The following is a 20,630-nucleotide window of genomic DNA, read 5'->3' as shown; positions in this document are numbered from 1 at the left end:
GTTCTTCGGCATGTTCAGTTGGCCAAGAATTCCAACAAGTTGACGACAAAGTGGGAAGGCCCTTATCGGGTAATATGAGTCACCAGGCCCAGCGTAGTCCGCCTAGAGACCGAAGATGGTATTCCAGTGGGCAACTCCTGGAACATCGAACATCTTCACAAGTTTTACCCATAAGGCGCGGTTGTCGGGCTCCCCGGCAAACCACCTTTTGTGCAAGCCTTGCCGGCAAGGCATGTAACCCTTTGTACAAAGCCAGGCGCAGACCCTGAGCATAAATAAATGAAGCGCTGGTGCCCTATGTTTTAGCATGCATGCTAGGTTGAGTCTCTCTCTGTGTTAGGGTTGATAGTGCTTGGCGGAGACTAACCCTTAGCACAGAGGTCGAATATGCATCTCTCTGTTCCTTCCCATCCTTTTTGGTTCTCAGGGTGCGTGGACATTTTCTGCTGAGCTATTTTGGAAGAAAGAGAACAGGTCGACGCCCCGACCCCGACAAGCCAAGGTTGCCGAGGGCTGCAGGTCTAAGGATCCGATCACGGCAAGCCAAGGTTGCCAGGGGCTGTGACATCAAATAAGTCTTTTTCCCCCCACTCTGTGCCTCCGTATGAAACTTGAACGTACGAGACTTCGCTCGCTCTCATACCATCTTGCTCCCTCTGTCCCGTGTCCAAAAACCTTACTTTGGGGCGGAACTTGGTTGTAGTGCGATGGGAAGGGGACGAGCGAAGGGCCTAATCCTACTCGGCCCCTACCTCCGCCAAGGGCGTGAGTGTAGCCGAGCTATAGAGCAGGAAGACGGCAAGGCCTGTTGCCGGGGTACAGTGTTTATCTTAAGATAACAAGGACTCGTTCCTTGGTGTGGCCCTTGCCCACGCGCAAACGAAACCCGCAAACACCCTTCTCCTCATTAATACGTTGCTAACAAGTACAATTCGTACGGAATGCATACATGAGCAAGGGGGTTACGAGATATAAATCTTACAAAGGCCCGTAGGCTTAAAAACTAAAAAGAGATAAGATGCCCGTAATCCCTTTCTTGTCCCTCTCCTCAGGAAACGGAACAAGATGGAGGAAGGGCAAAAGGAGTGCCTAGGTGAGGTACGAGCAGCAGAAGACACCAAGAGAACATATCGGCGATTGTCCGGAAGGAGGCCGGTGATGACGGTGCTGGAGGAAGAGCCGAAAGACGAGGCAGCGGCCCGGCAATACGCGACGAAGGCGTCAAGGCCATCGTACTCCGACTTGACGGCCCGCCACCCGTCTTCTTCGTCTTCCACGTCCCTCCAACACCAGCCACCCAAGGAGACGACCCCGAGAAGTTCAAGGAGCTAGCGATGCAGATGATGGTGCTGCTGGCGTCGCCCAGGAACGGTGTGCCCGACGCCTAGTCGGACCCGTCATCCTCCCGCCCGCTACCCTCATCATCGCTATCGCTGTCCTCCTCGTCACTCTCGCCCGAAGAGGAGTTTTCGCCATCAGTCGAGCTCTCAGCACAACACCCTAGCATGTGTCCCGAGTGCCCGAAGACCTTGACGGAGAGCAAATCGCTCTCCGCTAGCTTGAAGCAGAGGACATGCCCATCCATCAAGCAATGGGCGCGTGCAAAGGTTTTCCAGCCCCGGCGAAGGAGCATCACTTGAGGGGCGGGGAACCCTGTGTTCACCCACATGTCGCCATGGCAACACCCCTTCATGTGAAGCCTCAGGCGTGGTGGCTGGTCGATCTCCAGCACCCTCGCGAACACCAGGGGAAGACGAAGGCGGCGGCGCAGCGGCCCATGCAGCTGCAGGATAAACTCGAGCGCCGGGTCCCCGACGTGACCACTCGGTGAAGCATGAGGAGTTGGCGGGGGAGATGGCGACGGAGACGGAGACGACGCAGGCATCCCCCTTCCACACCCACCTCTGCCTCGACCGCCTCTGCCTCAACCGCCTCGCCGATCACGGCCCCGTCCAGCAGCCCCGCCTCGAGCATGGCCTTCACCGTGGGCATCTAGCTCTTCCTTGACCGCCGCAGCTCTCTAGCGGGAGGAGGACCTGGTCGCCTCCGCAGAAGAACGACCGCGGCCACGCCCTCTCGCCATGACCGTGGGTGGGTATGGTGACAAAGGGGAGACGCAGGGAGATGCTCTTCCTCCTACCCCTGAGTTCCTTTTTTATAGTTGGGAAGGGACGCTGAAAGACTAGCTCTATGCCCCTGAAGATCCCGATCAAATCCGTCTCATTAAAGTGGCAGCAAGCGAGGCCATCTACCGCCCTCCCCGCCCAATCGAAGGCACGTGAGTATCGGCCCCCGCGCGCCTTCCCATATTCCATGCGTCTGTCACCTACCCCGCGCCATGCATGCAGCGTACGTGGCATAAGGAGCAGGCGTAGTGGGAAACATGGAACGACGGTTCCAAGGCGGAGAGAGTAAATGAGCGGCCGCTCTGCCATTTCGAGGGAACACGCAAGCCGCCTCTTTACTGTTCACCCCAGATGACGCAAGCATGCTGCGGTCATTCCGCGCACAAACCCCACGTCACGCATTCAACACAGGTCATGGGGAAGCGCGACGGGCGTGGGAATTACCGCAGTAAAACTCCGCCCCGCCTGCCCGCGCACAGTTCTGGGCCCGGCCCAACAACGCGTTGCGCTTATGTGTGGCCCAGGCCCGGGGCTCCTATCGGTGTACAAAAGTAGGGGCCCTCCTTTTTACCCCTCTACATGTACACGGGCAGTCAGAGCCGCACCTGCGGCCACACATAGCAGGGCAAAGGGAGGAAGCAGAAGCACAAGAATACCAGAGCAGCGCTCCAGCCAGGGGCGCAGAAGACGGAGCAGCAAAACAGGTTTTTCCCTGGCAAGATCCTTGCCGGGGAGGCCTACGCAGCCCCGGCAAGATCCTTGCCGGGGCAGCCTACACAGCCCCGACAAGAGCCTTGCCGGGGTAGCTCACCCAACGCCGACATCGCGGCCACCCTTGAGCCTAAGAGTTCCGACACCATCGACAGCATTGGAACCAAGGCTCGGGAGGCACCTCCATGGTGGCATGCAGATCTTTGTGAAGATCATAAGCACACAAGATCAGATGAGGACTAGAAGACGATGATCCTCGGCAAGATCCTTGCCAAGAAAATCCACGAGACCCCCAGCAAGATCCTTGCCGGGGACGACCGCAATGCCACGGCAAGACCCTTGACGGGTCCCCGGCAAGACCCTTGCCAAGGACACCTGCGGAGCCACCGCTAGGCCCACGTTTGCCAAGACTCCACCGCCATTCCCATACAGCTGCCAGCCCAACCAGCTGGGCAGGCACCTGCGTGGCGACGCGTGGCCTCCAGGCCAACTCAGCAAGCACCTACGTGGTGGCATGCAGATCTTCGTGAAGACTCTGCCACCACGCCATCTCAGCAGCCTGCCAGCCTACGTGGCGCTGCATGCCTCGTTGGCTTGGACGCGTGTCGGAGCTAGGCGGAGCGGCGACGGACGGGACGGGCCTCGTTGCCGTCTCCAATAAAGAAATGGGACACCTAAGGAGCGCATTTAATGTGCCTTGTCCCGTAATGACAGGCGATAAGCTTGTACACTGTATACCTTTCCACCTCCTGTGTGCCACTGTGGCAACCCCTTTTGACTATAAAAGGAGGCATGAGGCATACTGGAGAAGGATTCGGATCTTTTGGACTATGCACGCACCGCAGCTAGTTCGAGAGCTCAAGAACGCTCAAATATACACCAAAGCAGGATTAGGGTATTACACATCCTTGCAGCCCGAACCTGGGTAAATGATCTTTGTGATGGCTACCAGACCCGCTCTTTGCACAACCCCACGCCCGCCAACCGTAGAAGGGATCCCAGTGATTCCATAGGTGTCGTTTCCACCGACAGGTACCCAGACTTGCCTGCATGCGGCCCGCGAGCGTGGCTCCACCAACGGCCCGGTATGGCCCAGCTTCGGCAACAACACCTCAAGACCCTCACGAGGGGCCAAGCCTCGCGAAGCGGAGGATGCCAAGACCTCCCTGGGGGCGGCCTCGCTAGGCTGGCTCCCGAGGAGCGGAGATATCTATGCAAGGGGCACCTCGCGAGGTTCACATGACGTGAGCCATGACGACAAAAGGCCAGGCGGGCGCCAGCGGGCGCAGTATACCAGTTTCCTCTTTGGTGCTAAAGAGGCAAGCGCAGGAGTCCCGAGGCATCAGGCAAAGGTTTCCATATCGGTGCAACAAGACCAAGACCAGCTGAACGACGGGATGGAGGTCATCGCGGAGCCCACAGCAGCGTCACCACCAGAGCCTTTGGCAGGCGAAGACTACTTTTGTCAGGATAGTTGTACTAGTTGTCTCCCTTCAAAATTGGTCGTTGTGGGATCCCTTCCCGCCTACATTTGGGAAGAGGACCAGGGCCTCTATAAATAGGACTAGCCACCACCATAGGAGGCAACTCATCTTGGATTGGATCCATTCCACCAAGGCCATCTCACCAGCTCATCGAGCTCAAGAACACCTCTCCTCCTGAGGCTGTTCATCCACTGTACTAGTTCATCCTTAGCCCTCGAGGCAATTCACCACCACCACAATGGAGTAGGGTATTACACCTCAATGGTGGCCCGAACCAGTATAAACCTCTGTGTCTTGTGTTCTTTGGGTTCGTCGAGCTAGGCGGTGGGATCGTTGGGTAGGCAGGCTGGGGAGAAAGAGTCCTTCATGCGCACCCCAGAGTTCGAACCTCTCAAGGGTCTGCGGAACCCCGATTCTGACAAATCCTACCATTTTCTGCAGCACATCCCTTGCTATGCAACAGATTATGTAGTGCACAACTTTTCCCTTTACATAGATCAAGGCTGCACTGATGTCATACTACACACAAACCATGGATTTGCAATCGTTGCTACTGTAAGACTTGATGAACGTGGTGACTCCTATTTTGGCACTAGCTTTTGGAAAGAAATTTCTAAGTTTTATTTTCTGAAAGCTGGCACTAAAATTGCACTGCACATAAAAGGGCCTGGTCATGAGATATATGCTAACTTCCCTGACAAAATCATCCGTCCAGACTTTGTTCGAAGTAAGTTTTCTTTTTGTCGGATTCGTTGTTCCGGCAAACCCTTGAGGTTCGAACTCTGGGGTGCGCACGAAGATCTCTCTCTCCCTAGTTCGCTCTCGCAACAATCTCAAGGCCCAGCTCGCCGAACCCAAGGATTCAAGAGACACGAGAGTTTATACTGGTTCGGGCCACCATTGTGGTCTAATACCCTACTCCAGTGTGGTGTGGTGGATTGCCTTGTAGGCTGAGGATGAACAAGTACAAGGTGGGAACGGCCTCCTAAGGGGAGGTGTTCTTGCGCTCAATGAGCTGGTGAGATGGCCTTGGTGGAGTGGATCCGATCCCAGATGATCCTCTAACCGCGGTGGTGGCTAGTCCTATTTATAGAGGCCCTGGTCCTCTTCCCAAATGATAGGCGGGAAGGGATCCCATAACGGCCAATTTTGAAGGGAGACCACTAGTACAAGTTATCCTGACAAAAGGTGGTCTTCGCGTGCCAAAGGATCTAGTGGTGATGCAGTTGTGGGCTCCGCGGTGACCTCCGTCCTGCCGTCCTGTTGGTCTTGGTCTTGTTGCACCAATATGGAAACCATTGCCTAATGCCTCGGGACTCCTCGCCTGTGCCTGCCTCTTTAGCACCAAAGAGGAAACTGGTACTCTACGCCCGCTGGCACCCACCTGGCTTCGGTCGTCACGGCTCACGTCAGGCGAACCTCGCAAGGTGCCCCTGCCTTGATATCTCCGCTCCTCGGGAGCCAGCCTAGTGAAGCTACCCCTGAGGAGGTCTTGTGTCATCCACCTCGCGAGGCTTGGCCCCTCGCGAGGGTCTTGATTGGTTGCTGATGAAGATGAGCCATACCAGGCCGTTGGTAGAGCCACGCCATGGGCCGCAGGCACGCAAGTCTGGGTACCCCCGTTCCCAGGATGCCGACACTTTTCAACTATCTGCATGTTGACTTACCCAACAATGTCAAATGAATTGTGTAGTATTTAAGCAACCAATTGTTATTCCCTTTTCTTACTATATTCCTACCTAATAACTTCTAGTTACCAATACACTTTTCTATTGCCCTGTTTTAACTAAATATTCCCTGTACTCCCATTTCTATCAGAAAGCGCCGCTGACAAGGAGACTCCGGAGGTGGAGAACGGGGCTACCAACAAGCGGAGGCGGGGCGAGCTAAAACCGCAAGCGACTCCAGCAGGCCTAGACTTCATCAGCAGCCTCCCTGATGATATGTTGACAGTCATCATCTCCCTCTTCCCAATCAAATATGGGGAACGGACAACCGTCCTTCCCGGCGGTGGCGCCCCCTATGGAACTCCAGCCCTCTCGACCTCATCGACACCCACAAGCTCTCCCATGGCTATCACAAAAGCTTGGATGCGTTCTCCAAGATCCTCGGCAGTCACCTTGGCCCAACCAGAGGCCTTAGAATGGGCAAGTTCCGTTCCAACGGCAAGGACCGAGCCAAGCTTGACGACTGGTTCCGACTCCCCGCCCTAGATCAGCTCGAGGAGCTCACTTTTATGACGGGCATATGCAGTCGCTGCCAACACCCGCACCCCGCCTCGCGCCCACGCTGCGCGTCGCCAAGTTCAGGAACTGCCAATCCCCCCCCTTAATGACGCGCCTGCTCTTATTCTACCACGACTGAAGCACCTCGAGCTCGTCGCCGTCTGCCTCTCAAACGGTGACATGGAGCGCCTGCTCCGTGGCTGTACTGCACTCGAGTACCTTCTTCTTCAGGCAATCAATGGGTTGACTACCTTTCACATCACCTCCATGACTCTCCGGACTATTTATGTGTGTTGCTGGTGCGGAAGGAAGACATCACAAGATGTGTACCACGGTATGGTCATTGAGGACACGCCTGCACTTGAGAGATTACTTGTAGTTGATCAAGAAGGTCCAACAAGAATCAATGTCATTCCTGCGCCGAAATTGACAATGGTGGGCTACTCGTCTCACAAATACTCCGAACTTGTTATTGGATCCACACCCGTTCAGGTACAATAGCCGCCTTCTACCTCTCCTTCTACAAATTAACATTATTTCTAATTTTGAAGATGTTTGTTCGTCTGTCATTCAGAAAATGATTCCGACAAGCTTGACCCGAAACTGCGCACAGTGAAGGTCTTGGAACTACAATCTATCGGCCCCAACCTGGAGCAAGTTGTCAGTTTCCTGAGATGCTTTCCGTGCCTGGAGAAGCTATATATCGAGGTGATGTTCCTTTCCTGTTAAATGTTAACCATAAGGGAGTTCAATTTGTGACACCTTTTTCCAAGTTTACAATGCAATGTACTACGATTTCTGAAGGTTCTTTTGGAGGATTTCAGTACATACATGCCCCCCATATTGGTTGCTTGATCCATATGGTTACAATCAATAAACATTTCTCCTTTGGATTCATCTGTACTAGTTTTCTTAGGGAACTTTTCATCCACTCCAACCTCTTGTGAAGAAGGCTACATTTTTCTAGAATGTAATCAAATGCCCATGTTAATCATGTCAGATCGAAGATGGCATGTTAGTGCATTTTACAAATCCTGCAAACCAAATAGGCGTGTAGTAATGTTCAAAACTGCATGTAGGCACTAACAGGTTTTCTTCTTTTGCAGATAAGATTAGGCCCAGTGGTGGATAATGTGATACAATATAACAATCACGTCGAATGCCTAGATCTGCATCTCTTAGAAATTACTTTGAACTCCTACCGAGGGACCTTACCGGAGATTATATTCGCCAGGTTCTTTGTTCTCAGAGCAAGGGTGCTGAAGGAAATGAGGTTTGCCCTACATTTATTTCACAAAAATGAATGGTTTATTGATCAGCGCTGGTGCCTGCCGCAAAATGGAATAGGCTCCAAAAATGCTGAATTTCATTTTGGAACTTCAGATGACAGAGTAATCGAAAGTCATCGTGTCAACCCCATACATGACTTCTGAGTGGCTGACCCCTTTGCAAAAATTGTGAGGTTTCGAAACCAGACTTAGAAGCGGTGATATTAGTTTGAACCTCCTGATATCCATGTTTAGCGGATCAGCGCGAGCGTTTGCAGCTGATGAGCTGAATTTCATTTATAATGTCAGTTTGAACCTTGTAATCTTCGAATTTGAGCCATATAACTCTGGAATTTGAACCTTGTAATATTTTGAGCTTTTGTGGTACAATCGTTGAAATGGCATCGTATGAGACTCGTATATTGCTAGCACTATTTTGACCTTAATATGCAATGGTCTTAGATTTTATTAACCATTCTCGAATCTGTTTACCTTGTCGATCTCATAGCACACAATCTGTATAGCTAACTCGACTGCGATCTTCGACATTATTGCACACAGTTGGTTTCTTCCACCGTGTGCACTGTAGAGCGCAGAATTAATTATCGCACTCGAGTGTCCATCATCACCCTTCTGTGTAACTTTGACCTCATCACCCACGGGTAAACTTATGACCGAAGTCATTCCACACACTTCGTTTTTACAAAGCTTTTTGCCAATAAATGCCCACGATTTGTCCCTCTTCTAGCCGACGCGTGGCCAAACTAGCCGGGCGGGAAGCTTGCGCGGTAAATAGCGTGGTAGCGCGGGAACAGGCTCACCGACGATACATTTGGCGCCTCTTCGAGCCCACGCGTGCGGTGCGGTGTTGTCAAGCGTGCACTAGAATCCTCCGTTATGAACGTCGTGACAAGACGTGACGATTACAGGCCGGCCGGCCCCCATTTATTATAGCGGCCATTTAACACTTGTGTCTCTTCAACCTTTCCATCGCGCCCCACCATTGCAAAAAGCACACCCACCATGAGAAATTCTTAGAGGGTATCCTGCGCGGCTCCAATGGCGCTCCGAGCGGCTGCCGACGAGGAGCAGCAGTTCACCATGCATGCTTTGGTGGACACCCACACAAGGTTCATGGACCTCTCGGTGGTGTACACCAATGACCCGGTATGGGTGGAGCACTCCATCCACATCATGGAGCTGTTGCTTGCCGAGGAGAAGTACAAGGTGGTCGGGTTCGACCTCGAGTACACCCGCGCTCATGCCGGGTCTCGTCCCAAGGTCGTCGTCGCCCAGATGTGTGTGCGCCACCACGTCCTCGTCTACCACTACTGCCTGGCCACAAGGCCTTGCGAGCATTTCGCCAGGTTTGTCAACAACCCCCACTACATGTTCACTACGATGGACATCACCAATGATGTAAAGGCGCTCGAGAATTCGGGCATCGCCTACCAAAATCTTGTGGACATCCAGCGCCAATACAAGATCTGGGGCAACAAGGAGCATGAGTAGGACTCACTGGTTCACCTCCCTGAGGCCATCATCGACCCCTACTACAGAGACATGAAGGATTCATGCAACAAGGACAAGCGTGTCTGGCACTCGGCCTGGATGGAGAAACTCGACAAAGCTCATGTCGTGTATGCGGCTAAGGAGGCGTACAAGAGCTACGACATGTACAGGCGGATCGTTGACATGAGGAAGTGCCTCCTTCCCCAAAACGGCCAGGGATCCAGCCAGAAGCAGAGCAATGGCAAGCGTCATCGCAACAATAAGTAGATGATTAGATCCTTGTTTCTCCTACTTTAGGATGCATGTAATTGCTTACTTTGGTGTGTGGAAATGTTATGTGTGTAGTCACTTGTCTAATTGTATGCTTAATTTGGTTATGCAATGTTGTATTTTTAAGTATATATGTTGACGCTCTCTAGGCAGAGCGTAGATGTTGTGCGGACAAAGAAATCACATCACACACGGACTAAACAATGGAACCCGTCGGTGATGTTTTCATCAGTCACTCACAATTGCATACCAGCAATCGTTTGCTCACAACACACATGGCTTGTTAGTAGTAATCATCTGTGTTGTTATCGGTCTTCGCACACGTTTCCGATTACAGACCTGTTTGCCGCGTATCACACACATCTTGTTAAGTTGAACCATTTCTGTTCGCATGTCTCAATGCAAACAACTCATCCGAGTGAACCGCATGCCGTATATCGCACACACCTTGATCTGGCTGACCGTTTCTTTTGTGTTGCCTAATCACAAACAGTTCATCCGAGTGAACCATAAGCCGTATATCGCACACGCCTTCATCTGGCTGCCCATTTCTTTTGTATTGCCACATCACAAATAGTTAATTGAACTGAACCATATGCCCAGCATCGCACACGCAACTATAATCTGAAGTGTGTTTGATGCATCCTCCATCACAAACATTTTGCACCTTTTTTGATGGGTTTTTTTACACCACCGTTTGCGATTATGGCATCGCACACAGTTTTGTCGAAGGGTCTCTGATTGTAGTGTCACGTTAGCAGCAACCTGCAATAGTGTAGGAGGCACTATGATCGTACTTGAGCATTGGGTGTAGCTAATATGTGAGTGTGTTTCATGAATGGATCGATGATTGAGCATGATGGGCTAGGGATAACTTATTTTAGCCTTGATATTTTGAAAGACATGGTTGCTTGTTGATATGCTTGAGTATTTAAAGTATCATGTCAAAACTAGACTATTGCTTTGAACCATATAAAAGTCCAAATGTCCATGCTATAAAGAAAAGAATATGAGATGACATGTTAGGAAGCATTCCACATCAAAAATTCTGTTTTATCATTTACCTACTCGAGGACGAGCAGGAATTAAGCTTGGGATGCTGATATGTCTCCAACGTATCTATAATTTTTTATTGTTCCATGCTGTTATATTATCATTCTTGGATGATTTATAATCATTTTATGGTCATTTTATATCATTTTTTGGTACTAACCATAGTACCAAGTGCCTGTTGCTGTTTTTTGCATGTTTTTACATCGCAGGAAATCAATACCAAACGGAGTCCAAACGCAGCAAAACTTTTTGTGGGTTTTTTGGACTAGAAGACATCCAGTGGGCTGGAGAAAGCCTGGGGGTGCTCCGAGGGGAGAACAACCCACCAGAGCACGCCTGGAGGCCCAGGTGTGCCTGGTGGGTTGTGCCCACCTCAGGTGCCTCCCGAACCGCCTCTTTGCTCTATAAATACCCCAATATTCTAGAAACCCTAGAGGACTCGACGAAAATCAATTCCAGCCGCCGCAAGTTCCAGGAACACCAAATCCAATCTAGACACCATCCCGGAGGGGTGCATCATGTCCATTGGTGCCTCTTCGATGATGCATGAGTAGTTCTTTGTAGACCTACGGGCCCGTAGTTAGTAGCTAGCACTACCAAAAAATACACTTCCGTGATGATACGTGTTTGTCACAGTAGGTCACGTTTTCTGTCATGCATGTACATCCATGAAAAATTTATGACATAATCAAGATAGTCATACCTGTGTTGTCGTAGAAGTGTTCCATGACATTACCAAAATTATCATCACGGAAGTGTCCACTTCCATGACGATAAATCACGCGTCACAGAAGTGCTTTCGTCAAGGGTGACCGACACGTGGCATCCACCATAACAGAATGCCTTTAAGCTATCGGGTCCGGTTTTGGATCCAATAACCCGTTAACAGCCCGGACCAATGGGGATTTTCCACGTGTAAAATCATCATTGGCCGGAGGAAACACGTGTTGCCTCGCCGTTGGGATAGATGTCATCCACTCATTGGACAGTAGGCGCCTATGATAGGTCGACACGTGGGACGGCCCAATAGTGGCCCATTCCGGTGAAAAAGGTCAGCCCAGTAAAAATTAGCAGGCCGGCCCATATAAGGCCTACTTGTGTCAGGTCCAGTTAAGCCCACGACCCATACGAGATGTGCCAATACGGCCCGTCAACGGCCCGTTAAAGATTTGACACCATTGCAGCCCATCGTCAATTCGAGCCCGTTAACAGCCCGCTATATATTTGGGCTCAATATCGGCCCGATGAGATTTCGGCCTGTTAACGGCCCATTCAGTGGATGGGCCAATTTTCATGATGTACATCTTTCGGCCTTTTAGCGACCCATTTAAATGTTGGGCTAATTTCTGGCCCGGTATGTCTTTCAGCCTGTTGACGGCCCATAAATCAGTTGGGCCATTTGTAGTCGGACCTGAGTTTCGGCCTTTTAGCGACCCATTTAAGTGTTGGGCCAATTTCTGGCCCGGTGTGTCTTTCATCCTGGTGACGGCCCATATATCTGTTGGGCCATTTGTAGTCAGACCTGAGTTTTGGCCTTTTAGCGACCCATTTAAGTGTTGGGCCAATTCCCGGCCCTGTGTGCCTTTCAGCCTGTTAACGGACCATTAATGTGTTGGGCCATTTGTAGTCGGACCTGAGTTTTGGCCTTTTAACGGCCCATGCCCTTCATGGTCCAATACCAGCCCGGTTTCTCTTTTGGCCTGCTAAAGGCCCACAACACAGTTGGGCCATTTACAATACGATCTGACTTTCGGCCTCTTAGCGGCCCATGCTCTTCATGGTCCAGTACAAGCCCGCTGTCTCTTTCGGCCTGCTAAAGGCCCACAGTATAGTTGGGCCATATGTAGCCCGAACTTAGTAACAGCCTGTTAACGGCCCGTGAAATCAATTGGGCCACCTATTGCCCACTTCGATGTCGGCCTGTTAACGACCCAGGAGTTAAGAGGGCCGACCATTAACTTTCGGCCTGGTAACGACCCATTAACTTAATGGGCCCTCTAAAGTTCGTACATGTCTTTAGGCCAAATTAGATAATTTGAGCCCATTACGACGAGCAATTATGCACAGGACCAAAACCGATCAAGCAAAGGTACGGCATACAGGGAAAAATGTTGCACATCCAGCATATATTACAGGAAATTACATCCACTGGGCAATCAAAGATTGATGCCAGTGCAAATAAATGAACAGAACCTAACGATCTACAACATCACAATCTGCAACCTCAGCACGGATGACGCCCATAAGCATGTGGGAAAGTTCTTGCTGCTTTGCTACACTATCTCTGAAAACATTGATCAGTTGTTGTGTCCCACGACTCTGCACCTCTGATTCCTCCACCATTTCCATCATTCCTTCAGCCATTAATTGGTTCACAAACATACATTTTTCCGTTGCATTCGAGGCAGAGGATACTGAACAGATTCAGATGGCGATTTTGGCAGGCTTGTATTATTGATAGTGGAGAGTGTCTCGGCCACTGCATCATAACATCAATTAGGAGGTGAACCAAACAGATTAATCATGAGTTATTGGCATATTACCTGGCCTAGATTTATTGGAAAGAAACAATGGGGTTGCCTTGTTGTTTTCAGAGTTTGTCTTCTTATCTTCAGTAGCCTGCACCAAATTAAGACACTAGCATTGCTATCATTGGCCAAGTCAGATAATAGGAAAGCAACATTGGCACAACGAACATTTGGGCAACTAGCCAACACCAAATTAACACAATATGGCACAACTATCATCAGCCAGGTAAGGTAATACGAAAGCAACATTGACACAATGAATGAAAGGGCAACCAGAGCAGCACTACAATTCAGTAATGTGCATGATATGAGATAGTACACTCATGTAGCTTAGTATGCAAAACTACCAGGCAGTTTTCTTTACAAAAATCAACATTGGCGCCTTTAACATTTTGCTACAACTAATTTTAGATCAGATAAAGGTTGGATTCACGCCGATTAACAAAATACATGCTGATGTAAAAATATAGTGATATACAACAGGTACTTACATCAGCATTGGAGCATAGAGAATTCCCGCAAGATATTTTCCTCGAATACAATCCCAATGAAGGAAGTCTTCTATCATTTAACCTTATTTTCTAAAAGAGAGATGGGTGAGAAACATGTAGAAAATATGATCAGAATGCTATAAAACTTCATGATGCGAGGATACGCACATGCTTCTTAGAATGGAGATGACATTCTTTTGCTGGACTGGAGCGGACTAGTTCTTTGGCCACTGGAATCTGCTTATTATCAGTGGGAGTTGGGTTTCTCTGTGCTGGAGCAGTATCTATGAAAAATGGAGTTGGTTTATTATCTCCTGGCGTTTGGGTCTTTTGCAAAGACCTGGTTTGTAACCCTTCAGATTCCAACATAGCCATCTTCCCCTTGCATGCCTTATATAGAAGAATGGTGCTTCAATTATAAAACATGCTACAACAGAGATGGAATGGGTACTGAAGAATAGAAAGGCATGACATATTGACATGTATTCCCTCCATCCGGAAATAAATGGATGGGTCTAGGCGTATTTCAGTTCTAGATACATCCAGTTTTATCCATTTCCGCGACATGTAATCCGGATGGAGGGAGTATGATGTAAGAGCTAGGGATACGACAGGACAACACAGTAAAAAAACACTGAAAACCCACTGCAGAACCAAAGTAATCAAACCCACTGATATGAGATAGTACACTCATGCAGCTCAGGATGCAAAACTACCAGGCAGTTTTCCTTACAAAAATCAACATTGTGGCCTTTAATCATACATTTTGCTACAACTAAATTTAGATCAGATAAAGGTTGGATTCACGCCGATTAACAAAATACATGCTGACATAAAAATATAGTGATATACAACAGGTATTTACATCTGCATTGGAGCACAGAGAATTCCTGCAAGAATCTTTCCTCACAGACGATACCAGTGCAGAAATTCTTCTATCTGTTAAGCTTATTTTCTAAAAGAGAGATGGGTAATAAACATGTAGAAATATGATCAGCATGCTATATAATTTCATGATGCAAGGATACGCACACGCTTCTTTGAATGGAGTTGACATATTTTTGCTGGACTGGAGCGGACTAGTTCTTTGGCCACTGGAATCTGCTTATTATCAGTAGGAGTTGGGTTTCTCTGTGCTGGAGCAGTATCTATAAAAACTGGAGTTGGTTTATTATCTCCTGGCATTTGGATCTTTTGCAAAGACCTGGTTTGTAACCCTTCAGATTCTAACATAGTCGTCTTCCCCTTGCATGCCTTGTATAGAAGAATGGTGCTTCAATTATAAAACATGCTACAGCAGAGAGATGGAATAGGTACTGAAGAATAGAAAGGCATGACATATTGACATGTATTCCCTCCATCCGGAAAAAAATGGATGGGTCTAGGCGTATTTCAGTTGTAGATACATCCTTTTTTATCCATTTCGGCAACATGTAATCCGGACGAAGGGAGTATGGTGTAAGAGCTAGGGATACGATAGGAAAACACAGTAAAAAACACTAGTTGAATGTAAAACTGTATGCTAGCGGAATACGTACAGAAAAAACTAAGGCAACATACACGTGTATGATTGGGAAACTAAGATGGCATTGCAACAGAGCACTAAAACAGCACTTCAATGTAAAAAAAACATGGTATGGTAGACAGATGAAGTACATACTGATGAATAACAATGCATAAGATATTCAGAAGCATGATGTCCAAATTAAGCAGATGGCATTGCGATAGAGTAGAATGACAGTACTTGAATTTGAAAACATGTTATCATGAATGGAATAGGTACTGAAAAACAGGAAGGCATGACATATTTACATGCATGATCAGCATGCTAAGCACATGGCATTGCAACAGAGTAGATACACTCCAGGACATTATATGCATGTTGTACCCATATCACGGGCCAAGTTAGAGCAAGGACCTTGTGGGGTGAAGAGGATTCAACATATTTCTGCAAGTGTTCTGAAGAACTGCCTTTACATGTTCCATCATATTGGGTATCATTGACATCAAGTTTATTGGCCTTTACATTGCTCCGTGAGGTTCTGATATATCCGTGTGTGCAATTATATCTGACATGCATAGAAGACAACTAGTAGTTAGATTTATGTAATAAGTGCCTGTAGGAGACGACATAAATAGTAGGACTGGGGTCTCAAAAACTAAAGGGAGAACACAGATGAAAGCTACAGAATATGTATCGTTTGTACTCGAGATTAACTAGATGGAACACAAAAGTATTAAAGAACAACATAGGTAATACTAGAAGTGGTATAATACTATAATCACCAGCCTGTGGGATACCATTGGCTGATGGATGATAACTATGGAACAGCGTTACCTAAAGAACAAGTATCTTAGCTGAACTATGGAACAACGTTAACTCCTGAACAAGACCCGTAAGAGATCAGCATGAATATACAGTGAAATGTGATAATCTATTTTCCATGCTTAGATGAATAACAAAGCCATAAATGTTGCACACAAGTAAGATGAGGGTACAACCTATCTGGCCGCCATCCATAGGAGTGAGCATCATGTGCTGACTTGTCGATGGCCCTGCAGTTGTTGTGGCTGTCCATGTCGGGCACGCGCATTCGATGCAGGGACCTGTTGTGTGACGCATGGATAATTAAGCTGCACTAATCCTCTGGTAATGATGCCATGTCACCATTGTTACTCTCGCTAAACCTCACTTGTTTCAAACACATGTCAAATTCAAAATTCCGAAAACAAGTCAAATTCTTATTTCTTCAAACTGTCAAGTAAAAATGTTCGATGGGTTGAAAATATTCGCTAACTAATTGTCAGGAATGATTCAACATCATTTGAGATATTTAATTTCCCTTGGAAATTAAAACAGTTCCAAATCTGCTTTTTTTTACTTTTCCATTTGTGAAAAATCCAAATCAATTCAAACTCCTCCCAAACTTTTTGTGGTAGTGCCAAATATTGTAATGTATTTATGTGGCCAAGTTCCACATTTTTACAAAGACCAATTGGCAGCTCAAAATATTGCAAACAAATTCTGTAAAATAAAATTAAAATAAAAGGAAAAGGCCTAACTAATATGTGTTAATGGGCTCTAATGCCATTATGCACTTTAGCCCATCTAACAACATTGGCCTAGCCCATCTGTACTGTCCCCAACCTCCCGCTACAGGAAGGAGGGAGGGCGTGTCAGCCATCCCGCGGCCATGGACGCACTCGGCCACGTGCCGTCCATCCACCGACCCCCCCCCCCCCCCCCCCCCCCCCCCCGCGCATATATAGGCTCTCCTGAAACCCTGGCGCAACCCTAGCCCCCTCCGTTTTCCCCTCGTGTCGCCCTCCTCTCTCTTCGCTCGCAACCGCGCCGCCATCGCCATGCCTCGACTCGTCCACGCGGCCACCGTCGACCCTGGCACCTAGGAGCTGGACCATAGGCTCCATCGTCGTCCGCTGCGTCGTACACACCCTCGATTCCTTGGTGTGAGCCCCTACATTGCCGGATTCGTCGTCGTCTTCAACCTTCGGTCACCGGCGCGTTCGCGAGGACTGTCGCCGTTCTGCTGCTCCTAAGCCACCAACGGGCCATCGTGTGCCTCCGCGGTGAGGCTCCCAACCATTCCCCTCTCCTTCCCGTACGGATCCGCCATCGTATTCGTCGCTCTGTTCGAGACCGAAGCCATCGTCTGCCATGGCCACGAGCTCGTCGTGGCCGTGCTTCCCTCCGCGTCTCTGGCCGCCCTAGTTCGCCCCTTCGCGCGTGTGCGTCTGCCCGGGGCACGCCCCCTGCTCCACGTGCTTGCTCCGCAGCCGCCCGCTGCCATCTTACCCGCTCGCCTCTGCTGCTGCGCTGCCGTCGTCGCCTTGCTTGTCGCGCGCCTGCACCTAGCTGCTTGCCGCCGTGCCTCGTCGCTCGTGGCCGGGCCTGACTCCGGCCTCCGCCGCTGCCTAGCGCCGGCCAGGCCCCGCGAGCCCCCCCCCCCCCCCCCCCCCACCCCCCACAAGTCGCAGCCCCAGCCGGCCGGCCGCGCCCATGGCCGCCGGTGCCCGCTCGCTGTGCGCGTGTGTGTTTGGGGCCGAATCCCCCTTTGCTTATTAGTACTAATGTTGATTAGTGCTAACCGCCCCCCTCTTCTAAATATCCACTTAAAAAGAAATGCTAATATCTGTGTGAATGACACCTGGGTCCCACTGATCCCATTGATCAGTCAAACTGCTGACTGGGATAACCCAGTCAATGACATGCGGGTCCCCTGGGCCCTTTGACTAGTCAACGGTCTCAGTTGTCTGCTGACTGGGCTGTTAACCCAGTCAACTGGGCCCACCCTGTCAGCCTCTGTACTGCTCTGCTGTGTACACTTTGTGTGTGCACGTAGCAATTTAGTCTTTATTTTTCGAATTAAGAGTAATTTCAGAATAAATGTTTAAAACTTTGAAAATTCATAGAAAATAAATCTTAACTCCGATGACAATGTTTTCTATATGAAAGTTGCTCAGAAAAATCCAACGAATCCGATTACGTTGTCCGTTCATCTGTCACATGCCCCTAGCATGCTGAACATGGAACATTCCCCCTCCGGTCATCTGTCTGACATAGGTCCGGAACCGGGAAAACATTCCCGTTGAATTCCCCCTTCACCTTTATCGTGTAGCCATACGTTAGGTCACACCCAGCACAACATATTGCCATGTTATGCTTTGTGATGCTATGTTTGTTTTATATTTACTGTTTCTTCCCCCTCTTCTCTCCGGTAGACCCCGAGACCGATGATGCCCCCGTGATCGACTACGTCGACGACGACCCTTCTTCCTTTACAGCAGAGCTTCCAAGCAAGCCCCCCCCCTTTGATCATCCTGATATCGCCCATTCCATTCTCTCATGCTTGCATTAGATTTTGCTACTGTTATTGTTTGCTCCTATTCTGATGCATAGCCTACTTATTTTTACCTTACCTGCTTATCCTAAACTGCTTAGTATAGGTTGGTTAGTGATCCATCAGTGACCCCCACCTTGTCCTTGTTGCCCCTGCTTCATCATCAAAGACTCGATCAATGGGATCGAAGACCAGGCCCCGGCACCGCACATCACTTTCCCATTTGTTGCTCGACTCTGCAGAGTTACCATCGAGTGCCGAGGGTGGAACCTCATACATCACTCCTGAACCACTTCTGATACGGCTCTGTCGTGCAACCCCTCAAGTGTGAACCTCGAGGGTGGATCCTCTTACGTTCACCTTCATGATTACATCGAGTGGAATTCACCGGGGGTGATTCCTCGGGTTTTCCCCTTGATGTTTGGACACACGGATACTTGGACTTTACATCTGTTACTTGGAAAGGCGGGTCGACCCTGAGGGGTACCCGTGAGTGATGTGGAGACGGGTTGACCTGGAAGGTGCCCGCGAGATAATTACGAGGCGTGGCCGGGCATTCTTAGCCCTTGCCGCAAGTCCTCGAGACGGGGCGACGGGGTCACATCTTTCGTGATTCTCTGCTTGTTACCACGCATTCCTAATCCACTACGATTTGGATATTTGATCCGAGGGGCCTCTGGCCTGATAGCACTAACCATCACGTGGGCATAGTATGGGGGTTCTGCGTCGTATGCATCAGCCGAAGCTTAATAGACGTCAGCGACTGAGCGGCGCGCACCGGTTGGACTGGTAAGCACCTGCCTTTTTGAAGGAGGTAGCTAGGTCTACTCACCGGCCGCGTTCGCAACGTGCAGGAGTTCCCGGGGCGATGGCCCATGACCCCTAGGAGCATAGGTTTAGTCCGGCGTGCTGACCTCTCTATTAAGCCTAGGTCGGGTTGCAGCGTATTGTTTGGCCGAGGCCGGGCATGACCCAGGAAAGTGTGTCTGGCCAGAGTTAATCAAACGTGGTGGGTAAGTTGGTGCACCCCTGCAGGGAAGAAAACATCTATCGATAGCCTATCCTACGGTAACGGACACTTGGAGTTGTATCCCGATCGATACAACTAGAACTGGATACTTGAGATGAGAAATGGATAGTATAGCTCTGGGATTGCTTTCCCGCAGGTAGTCGAGAAAGGATCTCTGGCTAAGGTTGATAACACTACTACTACTTTACATTATGTTGATCTATACTCTTCTAATGATGCAAGACCGCGGAAGATGTTGAAGATGCTAGTCTTTAATAGGACTAGGCTCTCCCCCTATTCTGGCATTTCTATAGCCCAGTCCACATATACAGCCTCTCTTTGATAATGTTGCATATGTAGCGTAGATCCTTGCTTGGGAGTACTTTGGATGAGTACTCACGGTTGCTTTGCTCCCCTTTTTCCACCTCTTTCCATTCTTCTCGGATGTTGCAACCAGATGGTGGAGCCCAGGATCCAGACGCCACCTTCGAAGACGACTGCTACTACCCCGAGGGTGCCTACTACCACGTGGAGACCACCGATGACCAGGAGTAGTTAGGAGGCTCCCAGGCAGGAGGCCTTGCCTTTTCGATCGTTGTTGCTTTTGTGCTAGCCTTCGTAAGGCAAACTTGTCTAACTTATGTCTATACTAAGATATTGTTGCTTCCGCTGACTCTTGTGTATTCGAGCTTATGTATTCTAGCCCTCGAGGCCCCTGGCTTGTAACATAAAGCTTGTATTATTTTAATTTGTGTCGAGAGTTGTGTTGTGATATATTCCCATGAGTCCTTGATTTTGATCGTACACATTTGCGTGTATGATTAGTGTACGATTCAATCGAGGGCGTCACATGTTGAGTGGGGACTATAGCTCCCTTCTGGTGTATGCTTCCCTTGTTGGAGCAGCTGCGGTGAGTTGGAAGACGGTGTGGCTGAAGATGCAGATAACGCATAATGTTAAGAACGACACATCTCTTTGATCTGAAGAAATACACTAATAGATCAACAGCAAGGTACGAGAGTGGTCACACGTCTGTTGACACGATTTTATTTTATTTTGGTACTGTTCGATCTACGCTGGATGGCTTGATGGCC

The 20,630-nt window shown here is 49.3% G+C and overlaps 1 long non-coding RNA gene across 1 annotated transcript; it reads left to right on the top strand.

Annotated features, from left to right (window-relative positions):
* Window positions 1-16,976: 16,976 nt before the first annotated feature.
* Window positions 16,977-20,284, top strand: LOC141042326 (uncharacterized). Its single transcript, XR_012204629.1, has 2 exons — window positions 16,977-17,256; window positions 19,994-20,284. It is a non-coding gene; the product is annotated as an uncharacterized lncRNA (long non-coding RNA).
* Window positions 20,285-20,630: the final 346 nt, after the last annotated feature.

This window comes from Aegilops tauschii, chromosome 3 (assembly GCF_002575655.3).
Source record: "Aegilops tauschii subsp. strangulata cultivar AL8/78 chromosome 3, Aet v6.0, whole genome shotgun sequence".
In the NCBI taxonomy this organism is placed as follows: Eukaryota; Viridiplantae; Streptophyta; class Magnoliopsida; order Poales; family Poaceae; genus Aegilops; species Aegilops tauschii.
The sequence above is the reverse complement of the archived record's forward strand: the minus strand, read 5'-3'. Positions and strand labels throughout refer to the sequence as shown.